The sequence below is a fragment of the Giraffa tippelskirchi genome, chromosome 1 (assembly GCF_054371585.1).
Source record: "Giraffa tippelskirchi isolate mGirTip1 chromosome 1, T2T-mGirTip1v1.2.pri, whole genome shotgun sequence".
In the NCBI taxonomy this organism is placed as follows: Eukaryota; Metazoa; Chordata; class Mammalia; order Artiodactyla; family Giraffidae; genus Giraffa; species Giraffa tippelskirchi.
The window spans coordinates 138900385-138913173 of record NC_137275.1 but is presented as its reverse complement, the minus strand read 5'-3'; the positions used below and the strand labels follow the sequence as shown (position 1 = coordinate 138913173).

Sequence of the window (12789 nt, the reverse complement as noted above, 5' to 3'; positions counted from 1 at the left end):
ATGTAGCCTTATGTAGCCAATAAGATCAAGGATGCTTTCTTCATCTCATTCTGCCTTTTAAAGTCACCAAATATAGGAGAATAAGCATTTCATAGATGTGGAAATATCAGTTGGAGAGAAATTTACCCTTTTCAAAAATAGATATGCACACCAATATTCAACACCTTCAATAAAAAAAAAATCCTATTTTCAGCTCTAATAAACCCCCATTAAATCACAGTAATCATGTGCTAGAGAACAGGTGTTTAAAATCACTAAATTTGGAAGTGGAGTTAGTTGCAGGAGCATGTTGGAAGCTTTTCATTGGCTGAGTGTGACTGCAGTTTCCATGGCAATTCCACATTTACCCTGGTTCCCAAATCTTCTTCTCACTCTTTCAAAATGCAGTGGAAAATACTATTTAGTATGAGGAGAACAAATTGGGTCAAATTATCATCATTTATTTAGCTAGAAACAGGAATAGGAATAAAGAGAACCATGTGTGGACTCTCCTTTACAATTTGCTCACATTTTATTTCATCTGTATTCATTTATGCATAATGTCTACACCCTCTGCTGTTAATCAACATATGTTACCAAAGAAAAATATCCATAGGGCAACAGCTTGTTACAATAATCATCATTTATGGAGAGAAAATGCCAGTCATACAAAACACACTTGGTGTTTGTGCCTAGAGTCTTATATCTTTGTTGTTGTTCACTCAGTCGTGTCCGACTCTTTGCAAGCCCAAGGACTGCAGCCCGGGCTTCCCTGTCCTTCACCATCTGCCAGAGCCTGCTCAAATTCATGGCCATTGAGTTGGTGATGCCATCCCACCATCTTGTCCTCTGCTTCTCCTCCTGCTTTCAATCTTACCCAGCATCAGGGACTTTTCCAGTGAGTCAGCTCTTCCCATCAGGTGGCTAAGTTATTAAAGCTTCAGCTTCAGCATCAATCCGTCCAATGAATATTCAGGACTGATTTCCTTTAGGATGGATTGGTTTTATTTCCTTGCAATCTAAAGAACTCTCAAGAGTCTTCTCCAACACTACAGATCAAAAGCATCAATTCTTTGGCACTTAGCCTTCTTTGTGGTCCAACTCTCACATCCATACATGATTACTGGAAAAACCATAGCTTTGACTAGACAGACCTTTGTCGGCAAAGTAATGTCTCTGCTTTTAAATATACTGTCTAGATTGGTCATATCTTTTCTTGCAAGGAGCAAGTGTCTTTTAATTTCTTGGCTGCAGGCACCATCTGCAGTGATTTTGGAGATCAAGAAAATCAAGTCTTTCACTGTTTCCATTATTTCCCCATCTATTTGCCATGGAATGATGGGACCAGATACCATGCTCTTAGTTTTATGAATGTTGAGTTTTAAGCCAGCTTTTTCACTCTCCTCTTTCACTTTCATCAAGAGGCCCTATAGTTCCTCTCACTTTCTGCCATAAGGGTGGTGTTCAGCATATCTGCTACTGCTACTGCTAAGTCACCTCAGTCGTGTCCGACTCTGTGCAACCCCATAAATGGCAGCCCAACAGGCTCCGCTGTCCCTGGGATTCTCCAGGCAAGAACACCCTGAGGTTATTGATATTTCTCCGGGCAATCCTGATCCAGCTTGTGCTTCATCCAGCCCAGCATTTTGCATGATGTACTCTGCATATAAGTTAAATAATCAGGGTGACAGTATATAGCCTTGACATACTCCTTTCCCAATTTGGAATCAGTTAGTCCTTTGTTCCATGTTTGGTTCTAACTATTGCTTCTTGACCTGCATACAGATTTCTCAGAAGGCACATCAGGTGGTCTGGTATTCCCATCTCTTGAAGAATTTTCTAGTTTGTTGTGATCCACACAATCAAAGGCTTTGGCATAGTCAATAAAGCAGAAGTAGATGTTTTTCCTGGAACTTCCTTGCTTTTTCTGCCAATGGATGTTGGCAATTTGATATCTGGTTACTCTGCCTTTCCTAAATCCAGCTTGAACATCTGGAAGTTCTCGGTTCATGTACTTTGAAGCCTCACTTGGAGAATTTTGACCATTGCTTTGCTAGTGTTTCAGATGAGTGCATTTGTGTGGTAGTTTGAACATTCTTGGTATTGCCTAGTAAATACTGTTTTAGAAAAGGCAGTGAGAATTATCAAGGTAGAAAATTATTTCATAGAGTCCCTCTATCTGGGACTTTTCCTGTGTATCTTTCATCATTGTGGCTGACACCACTTGTTTCTGTTTTCAGCAGTAAATACCTAGTTCTTTAGAGAGGCTGAATGTACATTCTCTGTGTTGGGAAGTGAGGTCTAGGAGCATAGAAACTCCAAAGTTGTTTTTTTTTTTTCTTTTTAATTGAAGGATAGTTGTTTTACAATATTGTGTTGGTTTCTACCAAACATCAACATGTATCAGCCACAGGTTTACTTATGTCCGCTCCCATTTGAACATCCCTCCCACCTACTTCCCCATCCTAAGAACTCTGAAGTTTTGATAGTCAGTATCTCATGCCATCTTAGAACTTTGTGGAGGTGGGTCTAAAAGTAGTGATAAAAGTGAGCTGTTAGCTTATCTTACTTCAGCCAAATAGTTTCCCCATGAAGTCTAATATCAACACTGTGATCTCTGAAACTAAAATGCAAGACATAGAGCAGCAAACTTACATTCCATTTCCTAATAGAGTTACAGTCCTGAACCTCTATCTCTTCTAACCTTTCTTATTCAGAGCCAACAACCATATTTAACCATTTCACATCCTTTCTCTATTTTCCCTGGGCCATGTCCTTCTCTTGGTATTTTCCAGAACTAGAAGCTGGTGTTTTACCAAGTCCCAAGTTTTACTACCTCATAACAGTTATTCCAAAAGGGGAGATGTATAAAAAGGCACAACAAGACAGGGCTTTTAAAATTCCTACTCCCTAACAATGAGAGGTTTTATACTCCAGCCCTAAGGAAAGGAATGTGTTATTCCATCTTTTAAGGAGGCCCCCTTATGTTTTCTCTAAAAAGAGACTTGAGAAATTCAGGGAGGATATTTATAATGACTAAGAGAGGCTTCCATTGTTAGCAGACTTATCTGCCTGTAGTTAAAGACTGTCCAAAGAGAACAATTCATTCTTCCTTAATTCAGCTTCCTTAACAATTTACCTAATTTTATTTATGTGCTTCCCAGGTGGTACTAGTGGTAAAGAATCCTCCTGCCAATGCAGGAGACACAAGAAATGTGGGTTATACCCCTGGGTCACGAAGATCCCCTGGAGAAGAGGAATGGCAACCCATTCCAGTATTCTTGTCTGGAAAACTCCATGTACAGAGGAACATGGTGGGCTACAGTCCATAGGGTCGCAAAGAGTCAGACACGACTGAGCGCGCACACACACACACACACACGATTGATGCACATAGCCTTCTCAGAGCAGCTAATTTGAGGGCTCATAGAGAAGTATTGATAGCCCAATGGCTGGAGGAGAGCCTGGGTGGGATTCTTACATCCCTTCAACTCTCCACAAATACAGACAGAATCACACCTTACTGAGAACTTGTCCTTGTAAGAATATCAAGGTCCCGTGAACATATAGAAATCCCTGAAGGACTCTCTCATCATTCTGCATGTGTAGCTGCATGGGAGATTCCAAGTAAAGCAATATTGCAAATGTGATTTATTATAATCCATTATATGTCTGAGATTTTGTGGCACTTCAATACATACTTCAATTATGTTGTTTAGGTCTCTGTACTGAAGTTATTGTATTGCATATATCTTTTCCACCTTATTTTCTATAAAGTCCAGGAAGGCAAGACATTAGTTTATGTTTTAATTTTCATTCTGTGTGTCTGGATCCATTCAACAAACATTCATTTAGCAAGTTCTATAGGACAAACAGGTTTCCCTCGTGGCTCAGATGGTAAAGAATCTCCCTGCAATGTGGGAGATCTTGGTTCGATCCTTGGGGTGGGAAGATCCCCTGGAGAAGGGAATGGCTACCCACTTCGGTATTCTTGCCTGGAGAATTCCATGAACAGAGGAGCCTGGCAGGTTACAGTCCATGGGGTCGCAAAGAGTCAGACACAACTGAGTGACTACTACCATAGAACAAACACTTAGATAAATAAAATATGATCCCTTCTCTCTAGAATCTCAAACTGGTGAGCCATTTGGGCACTTGCTATGTACCAGAGGAGTCACTGTTTCTCAATTAAACATTTACCTTAAGGAGGAAAAGTTTTATCCCATTTTACATCATAGAAACTAAGAATCAAAGAGAATTCCAATCAAGTGGTTTCTGGAAGAAATCTTAGGTAAAGATGGGATGCTTATAAAGATAAATCTAAAAATCCATCTACTATACAGAAAAGGAGAATATGATTCAGAAAGTTTAAAAAAACATATCAAAAAAGAAAAGTCTAGAGAAAAATATCAGGGAAAAAAACGAGCCAAATGAGTTATCTGAAGTTCTTGCTTTATTTCACATGCTGTGTGCTAAGTCACTTCAGTTGTGTCCAACTCTTTGCAACCCTGTGGACTGTAGGCAATGGACCCCAGGCTTCTCTGTCCATGGGATTCTCCAAGCAAGAATGTTGGATAGGGTTGCCATGGTCTCCTCCTTCCCCACTCTGGGATGGAACCCATGTCTCTTACATCCCTGGATTGGCAGGTGGGTTATTTACCACTAGCGCCACCTGGGAAGCCCATTTCACATGCTGCCAAGATGGTAAGTTGGCAGATATAAAGCTTTTCTGAGAAACACACTGGTAATTAAGCAAGAACCTTTGTGTATAGGTCTTTTTAATCCAGATCTATCTCAAAGTTGTGAAATGAAACAGGAGATATTTCTCAAAAATCTTTGTCTTTAGGTAGTGTTTTCCCACCATGTAAATAGGTTGCCAAAGGGATATCTCCTTTTGTTTCCTGTGTAACTAACTGACATGTATTTGAGCGAAGAATTCTACTTATTTTACAACTTAGTAATGAAATAAGAAAATATAAATGCTATTTATTCCATTTCCACTACTATTACCTAGTGATGGTGCCATACCAAAAATGTATATATATATATTTCTATTATTCTGTATGTATTCCTTTTTTAATTGGAGGATAATTGCTTTAAAATTATATGTTGATTTCTGCTGTACAACATTGTGAATCAGCCATAAATATACATATATCCCATCCCTCTTGAACCTCCCTCTCACCCAACCCCTCATCTCACCCCTGTAGGTCATCACAGAGCACCAGGCTGAGCTCCCTATGTTGTATAGCAGTTTCCCACTAGCTATCTATTTTACATGTAGTAAAGTATATATTTCAGCGCTACTTCCTCTCAATTTGTTCCACCCTCTCCTTCCCCCACTGTGTCCACAAGTCTGTTCTCTGTCTGTGTCTCTATTCTGCCCTGCAAATAGGTTCATCAGTATCTTTTTTCTAGATTCCATAGATGAGTTAATATACAATATTTTTCTCTCTCTTACTTCACTCTGTATAATAGGCTTTAGGTTCGTCCACCTCAGTTCACCTGACTCAAACTCATTCCTTTTTATGACTGAGTAATATTCCATTGTATATATGTACCACAAGGTCTTTATCCATTCATCAAAAATGTATATCTTCAAGCCTTGATATTTCAGAACTCTTTGTGCTATCCAGAAATCTAAGATTGAAGATCAATTAAACTTCTCTTTTTTGAAAAGCCAATATTAATGCCACTGATTCATCCTAATTTATGAAGGACAATATGAGATCTTTATTATGTCTGAGTTAGTATATCTTAAAGAGTAAGAATAATATTTTCATATATTTATATTTATTAGTTTTATAGAACTAAGAAGTTTTAGATTCTTGACAACTCTTCCCTTTTTTCATTCATCTTTCTTTCTGTCACTTCTCCCATAATTGCTCCCATTTATTAATATGTACTGTGTTGAAAGGGGCTTCCAAGGTGGTTCAGTGGTAAAGAATTTGCCTGCCAGTGCAGGAGCTGAAGCTGATGTGAGTTCAATCTCTGCATCGGGAAGATCTCCTGGAGGAGGAAATGGCAACTCTCTCCAGTATTCTTGCTGAGATAATCCCATGAACAGAGGAGCCTGGTGGACTACAGTCCATGGGGTTGCAAAGAGTTGGACATGACTGAAGCGATTGAGAACAGACACACATGTTGAAAGCAGCAAACTAAGTATACAACTTTTACCTCCTCACATCCTGCTTGTGTACGATTAGTAAAGTTTCTCTTCTCATTATCAGGGAGGCACTACAATGAAGGGAAAAGAGCAGGGTCTGAATTTAACTCACCTGAGTCCAAGTCTAATTTTGGCTTCTTCTGTCTGTAAGACTTTATGCAAATTACTTAAACACATGAGCCTCAAATATTTTTTAAAATCTTCCAAAGTGAATAATGTCACTATTCTGTAAATGTTTTGTGAGAAATTTATGAGACTTCCTGACCTACTGTCAGATCATGTAGTTGTTAAATGAATACCTCCCTCCTTTTCCTTAGACTTCACTCCTGGGCCAATGTATCATCATATTAAAGAGCCACTGAATAGGGACTCATGCCCTCTACTATCTAGAGAAACAAAGGATATTCTGAACCACTAGGGGTGCAGAACTTGTGCATTCAGCTTTTACCTAGCTCAGGCTCTTTAAAATATGAAGTTGACCCTGATCTTGTATGTGAGATAGTGTGTTTTAAAGCATCAGAGAATTTGGCTCTCAGTATTTATCCACTGAATCTAAAATTACAACCACTAGATTCTGTAGAAAGGGGATTTTACTAGCTCTCTGACTTTAGGGAAGAAACATAGTCAATCTAATGAGTAAAATGAGATATTAGGTGATATCAAGCAGGCCATGATGGAAATACTGCTGCTCCCTCCAGAGTCTCTAATAGAAACATTTGATCCATTACAAAGCTCCTTCCTTCTGGGACAGGACCTCAAAATTCTGTTTAACACAACTCTTGTGTTGGGGATGTAGTTTGATTGTTATTTGTTAGTGCTTGAGTTATATATTTCCTTATCTGCCTTCCAATTTTTAATTGCACATTCTATGATTATAATTAAAATGAGACCCATTTGTTATCCTATGTTAGAGTTACATCTTCAAGAGTCAATTGAGTGTTTATGTCTCTTTGTTCCAGCCTACTTTACTTTTTCATTCGTTTGCTCTCTAAAGATTATTAGCCATAAAGTGTCAAAATTTGGGGAATTGTTGCCAAAAATCATCATTAGTTTTATAACCAGTGATCTATAGTCCTTCTTCTGGCAGTTAATTAGACATACCAATCCATGCTTATGAAAATAATAAAACCATGTCTTATAAAGAGGAAAAATGCTTGTTTTTTTTCTATAGAATGATATTCAAATAACTAAAACAGTGATATCAAATCACTGTGATATAAATTTTAACAAGGGTAAGGACTGCTTAGAATTCATCTTTGATGTGTGTCCTCTATAGTTTCTAACCTTCTCATTTAAGCTGTCTTTCTATTGAACTTCCTTAAGTTTTAAGCTTAGGATCAGAATCATCAGAAGGGGTCCATGTTAGGGTCCCACAGTTTAGTCCTGGCTTGTTTCTATCCACTGTAAAGTTCCATGCATTTTGACAACTGTCATGTGGCCACCATGACAGTATCATAAAAAATACTCACACTGCCTTAAAATTTTTCACACTTCAGCTACTTCCCCTACCCTTGCCAACCTCTTGGGAGAATTGCTATTTTATTGCCTCTATAGTTTCACCTTTTCCAGAATGTCAAATATTTGGAATCACGTAGTATACAGCCTTTACAGACTATCCTTTTTAACTTACCTTTAACTTGCCTTAACTTAACCTTTAACGTAACTTAACTTTAACAATATGCATTTCAGGCTCTTCTATATCTTTTCATGACTTGATACATCATTTTTTTTGATCAGAAACATGTCCCATTGCATGGATATATCATAGTGTTGATGCATTCATCTATTGAAAGGCTTCTTGGTTGTTTCAGTATAAACAATCATGATTAAGTCATATAGAAATTTGTGATCAGTATTTTTTGTACATATGACCTTCCAAATAAATTTGATAAATACCTAAGAGTACAACTGTTGAATCATATGGTAGGGTTATATCTGGTTTTGTTTAGAAACTGGCAAATTGTCTTCCAAAGTGGCTGTACCATTTTGCATTTCTACTGGCAATAAATGAAAAAGTCTTGCTGTTCTACATTCTTGTCAACATTTGTATCGATAGGCTTTAGATTTTAGCCATCCTAATAGATAGGTGTGTAGTGGTATCTCATTTTGTCTCAGTTTTCAACTCTTAAAAATAAATGATCCTGAGCAGCTTTTCGTAACGTTTTTTTACCATCTGTTTATCTTCTTTACTGAAATGTTTCTTCAGATCTTACACTCTTTTTTTTAAGTTGGGTTGTTTCCTTATCATTAAATTTTCAAAGTTCTTTGTATATATTGGTTACAAATTCTTTATCAACTAGATAATAGCAAGTATTTTTCCCAATCTGTGTCTTGTTCTTTCATTATTTTAACAGTGCCTTTGCAGAAGGTTTTGATTTTAACCAACTCCAACTTTTAATTTTTTCTTTCATGGACTCTGTTTTATGTTGTATCTGACAATGAATCACCTAACTGAAGGTTACCTAGATCCACAGGTATCCTGTGATATTTTCTAAAAGTTGTTTAGTTTTTGAAAAAGAAAAAAATAAGTTCATGATATATGTCTAGTTAACTTTTGAGAGAAGTGTAAAACCTTTGCCTTGATTTTTTTATTTTAGTCACATTACTTTTTTTTCTTGGCTAGATAGACTGTTATTAATTTTATATATCTTTTCAAAGAACTTGATTTTTATTTATGGACTTTCTGCAGTTTTCCTATTTTCAAATTTTTTTTATTTCTTTCCTAAATTGTACAGTTTCTGTTTGCTTCAGGCTTCATTTTTTCTCTTTCTCCCTTGTGGTCTAAGATAGGAGCTTAAGTTATTGGTTTTAGATCTTTCATCATTACTAACAAATGCTTTAAATGCTAGAAATTCCTTTAATAACTATTTTTGCTGCATTCTATAACTTTTGATGAGCTGTATTTCCATTTTCATTTAATTCAGTTAAAAGCTGTCTTTTGAGACTTCTTTGACCCATGTTTTATTTAGAAGTCTGTTGTTTAATTTCAAAATGTTTGGAGATTTTCTCACTGTCTTTCAGGTTTTGATTTCTAGTTTAATTCCACTGTGACTTGAAAAAATACTTTGCATGATTTCTGTTTTTAAATTTATTAAGTTTTTGGGGGGCTTGGAATATGGTTTGTTTTGTAGGAAATTCCATGTGAACTTGAGAGGAATGTACATTCTTTTTCTTTTTTGATTGAATACGCTATAAATATTTATTACATCAAGTTGATTAATAGTGCATTTTTGGTCAAGTGTATCCTTTCATATATTCTACCTGCTGGACCTTTCAGCTACTGAAATAGGGTTGTGAAAGTATCCAATCATAGTAGCAGATTTCTTGTTGCATTCCATCAGTTCTTGTCTCTTATATTTCAGGATTCCATTATTAGGTGTATGCATGTTAAGATTGTTATGTCTTTTTGGAATATTGTGCCCTTCATTATTATGTATACCCCTCTTTATTTCTGATAATGTCCCTTGCTCTAAAGTATGCTGTGCTTGGAATTAATACAGCTTCCTTTAATTTACTTTAGTTACTTACTAGGATGGTATCTCTTCTCCTTTCCTTTCAATTTTTATCTAAATGTATCTTTAATGTTTTTTCAGTCAGATAAACTTTGCCTTTAATTAGTATATTCACATTTAAAGTGATGATATATATACCTGGATTAACATCTACTACATTTGTGACTGTTCTCTAATCATTGCAGTTGCTCTCGGTGTATTTTTATATTTTCTTCTCTATTTCTGCCTTCTCTGATTTTAGTTGGGAATTGTATATAATTCCATTTTCTCTTCTCTCTTAGCATAATAATTATGTTGTTGTTCAGTCACTCAGTTGTGTCTGACTCTTGGCGACCCAACGGACTGTAGCACGCTACGCTTCCCTGACCATCACCAACTCCCAGAGCTTGCTTCAACTCATGTCCATCGAGTCGATGATGCCATCCACCATCTCATCCTCAGTCTTCCTCTTTGCCTCCTGCCTTCAATCTTTCCCAGCATCAGTGTCTTTTCTAAAGAGTCAGCTCTTTGCATAAGGTGGCCAAAGTATTGGAGCTTCAGCATCAGTCCTTCCAATGAACACCCAGGGCTGATCTCCTTTAGAATGGACTGGTTGCATCTCCTGCAGTCCAAGGGACTCTCAAGAGTCTTCTCCAACACCACAGTTCAAAAGCATCAATTCTTTGGAGCTCAGCCTTCTATATGGTCCAACTCTCACATCCATACATGACTACTGGAAAAACCATAGCTTTGACTAAACGGACATTTGTTGGCAAAGTAAAGGCTTTGCTTTTTAATATGCTGCCTAGGTTTGTCATAGCTTTTCTTCCAAGGAGCAAACATCTTTTAATTTCATGCCTGCAGTCACCATTTGCAGTTATTTTGGATATCAAGAAAATAAAGTCTGTCTCTGTTTCTTTTGTTTCCCATCTATTTGCCATGAAGTGATGGGACCAGATGCCATGATCTTAGTTTTTTGAATGTTGAGTTTTAAGCCAGATTTTTCACTCTCCTCTTTCACATTCATCAAGAGGCTTTAAGTTCTTCTTCACTTTCTTCCATAAGGGTAGTGTCATCTGCATATCTGAGGTTATTGATATTTCTCCCAGCAATCTTTCTTCCAGCTTGTGCTTCATCCAGTCTGGCATTTCTCATGGTGTACCCTGCATCTAGTTTAAGTAAGCAAGAATGATACACACCCTTGATGTACCCCTTCCCCAATTTGGAACTTGTCCGTTGTTCCCTGTCTGGTTCTAACTGTTGCTTCTTGACCTGCATACAGGTTTCTCAGGAGGCAGGTCAGGTGGTCTGGTATTCCCATCTCCTGAAGAATTGTCCATAGTTTGTTGATCCACACAGTCAAAGGCTTTAGCATAGTCAATGAAGCAGAAGTAGATGTTTTTCTGGAATTCTCTTGCTTTTCCTATGATCCAACAGATGTTGGCAGTTTGATCTCTGTTTTTCTAAATCAAAATTGAACATCTGAAAGTTCTTGGTTCACATACTGCTGAAGCCTAGTATGGAGAATTTTGAGCATTACTTTTCTAGCATATGAAATGAGTGCAATTGTGCAGTAGTTTGAACATTCTTTAGCATTGCCTTTCATTGGCATCGGGATGAAAACTGACCTTTTCCAGTCCTGTGGCCACTGAGTTTTCCAAATTTGCTGGCATATTGAGTGCTGTACTTTCACAGCATCATCTTTTAGGTTTTTAAATAGCTCAGCTGGAATTCCATCACATCCACTAGCTTTGTTTGTATTGATGCTTCCTAAGGCCCACTTGACTTCATACTCCAGGATATATGGCTCCAGGTGAGTGATCACACCATTGTGGTTGTCTGGGTCATTAAGATCTTTTTTGTATAGTTCTTCTGTGTATTCTTGCCACATCTTCTTAATATAATTATACTTCTTAAAAAAACTAGTGGTATCCTAAACATTTGTAATATATTTTAAATGAATATGAGGATACTTTAAAATATGATTATATTATTTCACAGATATCCAGATATTTGCAAAAGGGTATTATTCCCAATTCCTCCCTTCCTCGCCTGACAATGTTCCTGTCGTTTACTTCGTATACTGAAATCGCACAATATATTTTCCTGTTATTACTCTGTAAAAAATACTTTGAAAATTCTCTTAGATTAAGAATAAGAAAACTAAAATATTTTATTTCTACCTTCATTTTATTCCTTCTTTGATATTCTTCCTTCTTTTATGTAGATATACGTTTCTACATTATTTTCATTCTTCTTGAAGAACTTCTGTTAATATGCTTGCAGACCATATACGTTGATGATGAATTTCCTCAATTTTTTTCTGAAAAATTCTTTATTTATCTTTCACTTTTGAAAGTTGTTTTCTCTGTAGAATTTGAGTGTTCTGGCTTTTTTTTTTTTTTTTCTTATCAAACTTTAAATATTTTACTCCAGTTTCTTCTTGCTTTGTGTGGTTTTTCCCTCCATTCTTCTGTAGGTAACGTGTTTTATTCCTCTGGTTTCCTTCAAGATTTTCTCTTTGGTTTTCTGTAGTTTGAGTAGGATATGCCTTAGTTCAGTTTGTTTGTTTGTTTGTTTGGTCTTTATTCTGTTTGGGTTTTATTTATTTATTTAAAAAAAAGACAAACTATAATGTATTGGGTAATAGAAATTGAGGTAAATAGACCTTCAGTGTAAAGTCTGTGTTTATCTTTGTGGGTGTTGGGCTCTGTTTAATATCTTGTGTAGCTGCAGATGATATAGTCTAGCTCTAGTGTCTTTGTCCGTGTCTCCTGTTGTCTTTGGGTTGTCATAAGACCACTCTCTTAAGTAGAGTCTATTTCTTGGAGCTCCTTCATCTGTGAATCCACTGCTATTATACTAGAGCTCTCATGATTTGGTAGTCAGGTCGGGGGAGGGGAAGCATAATTTATTTTGGAATTCAAATTTTATCTTTTAGTGGGCTTACATCCTCCACTAATGTTTCTTAGCTTTATCCTTTGCCACCTTAGATGTAACAGGAAGGGCAAAGGGGTTGAATATGGGTAACTGCTCTTCTCTTAGGTTGAATAAGTTTATGGTAAAGTTTTCTCTTGGAGGGAGTCCTTTGTTTTTGGTAACTCTCTGGGCATACTGCAAATGATTACTTTTTTCTTACCCTGTTAGAAATGA

The 12789-nt window shown here is 36.8% G+C and overlaps 1 long non-coding RNA gene across 1 annotated transcript in view; it reads left to right on the top strand.

Annotated features, from left to right (window-relative positions):
• The first annotated feature begins 4582 nt into the window (after positions 1-4582).
• Positions 4583-12789, top strand: part of LOC145509492 (uncharacterized) — a 54124-nt gene continuing 45917 nt past the window's right edge. The window contains exon 1 of the long non-coding RNA XR_014056113.1: positions 4583-4683. This is a non-coding gene — a long non-coding RNA (uncharacterized LOC145509492). The remainder of the gene's footprint in view (positions 4684-12789) is intronic.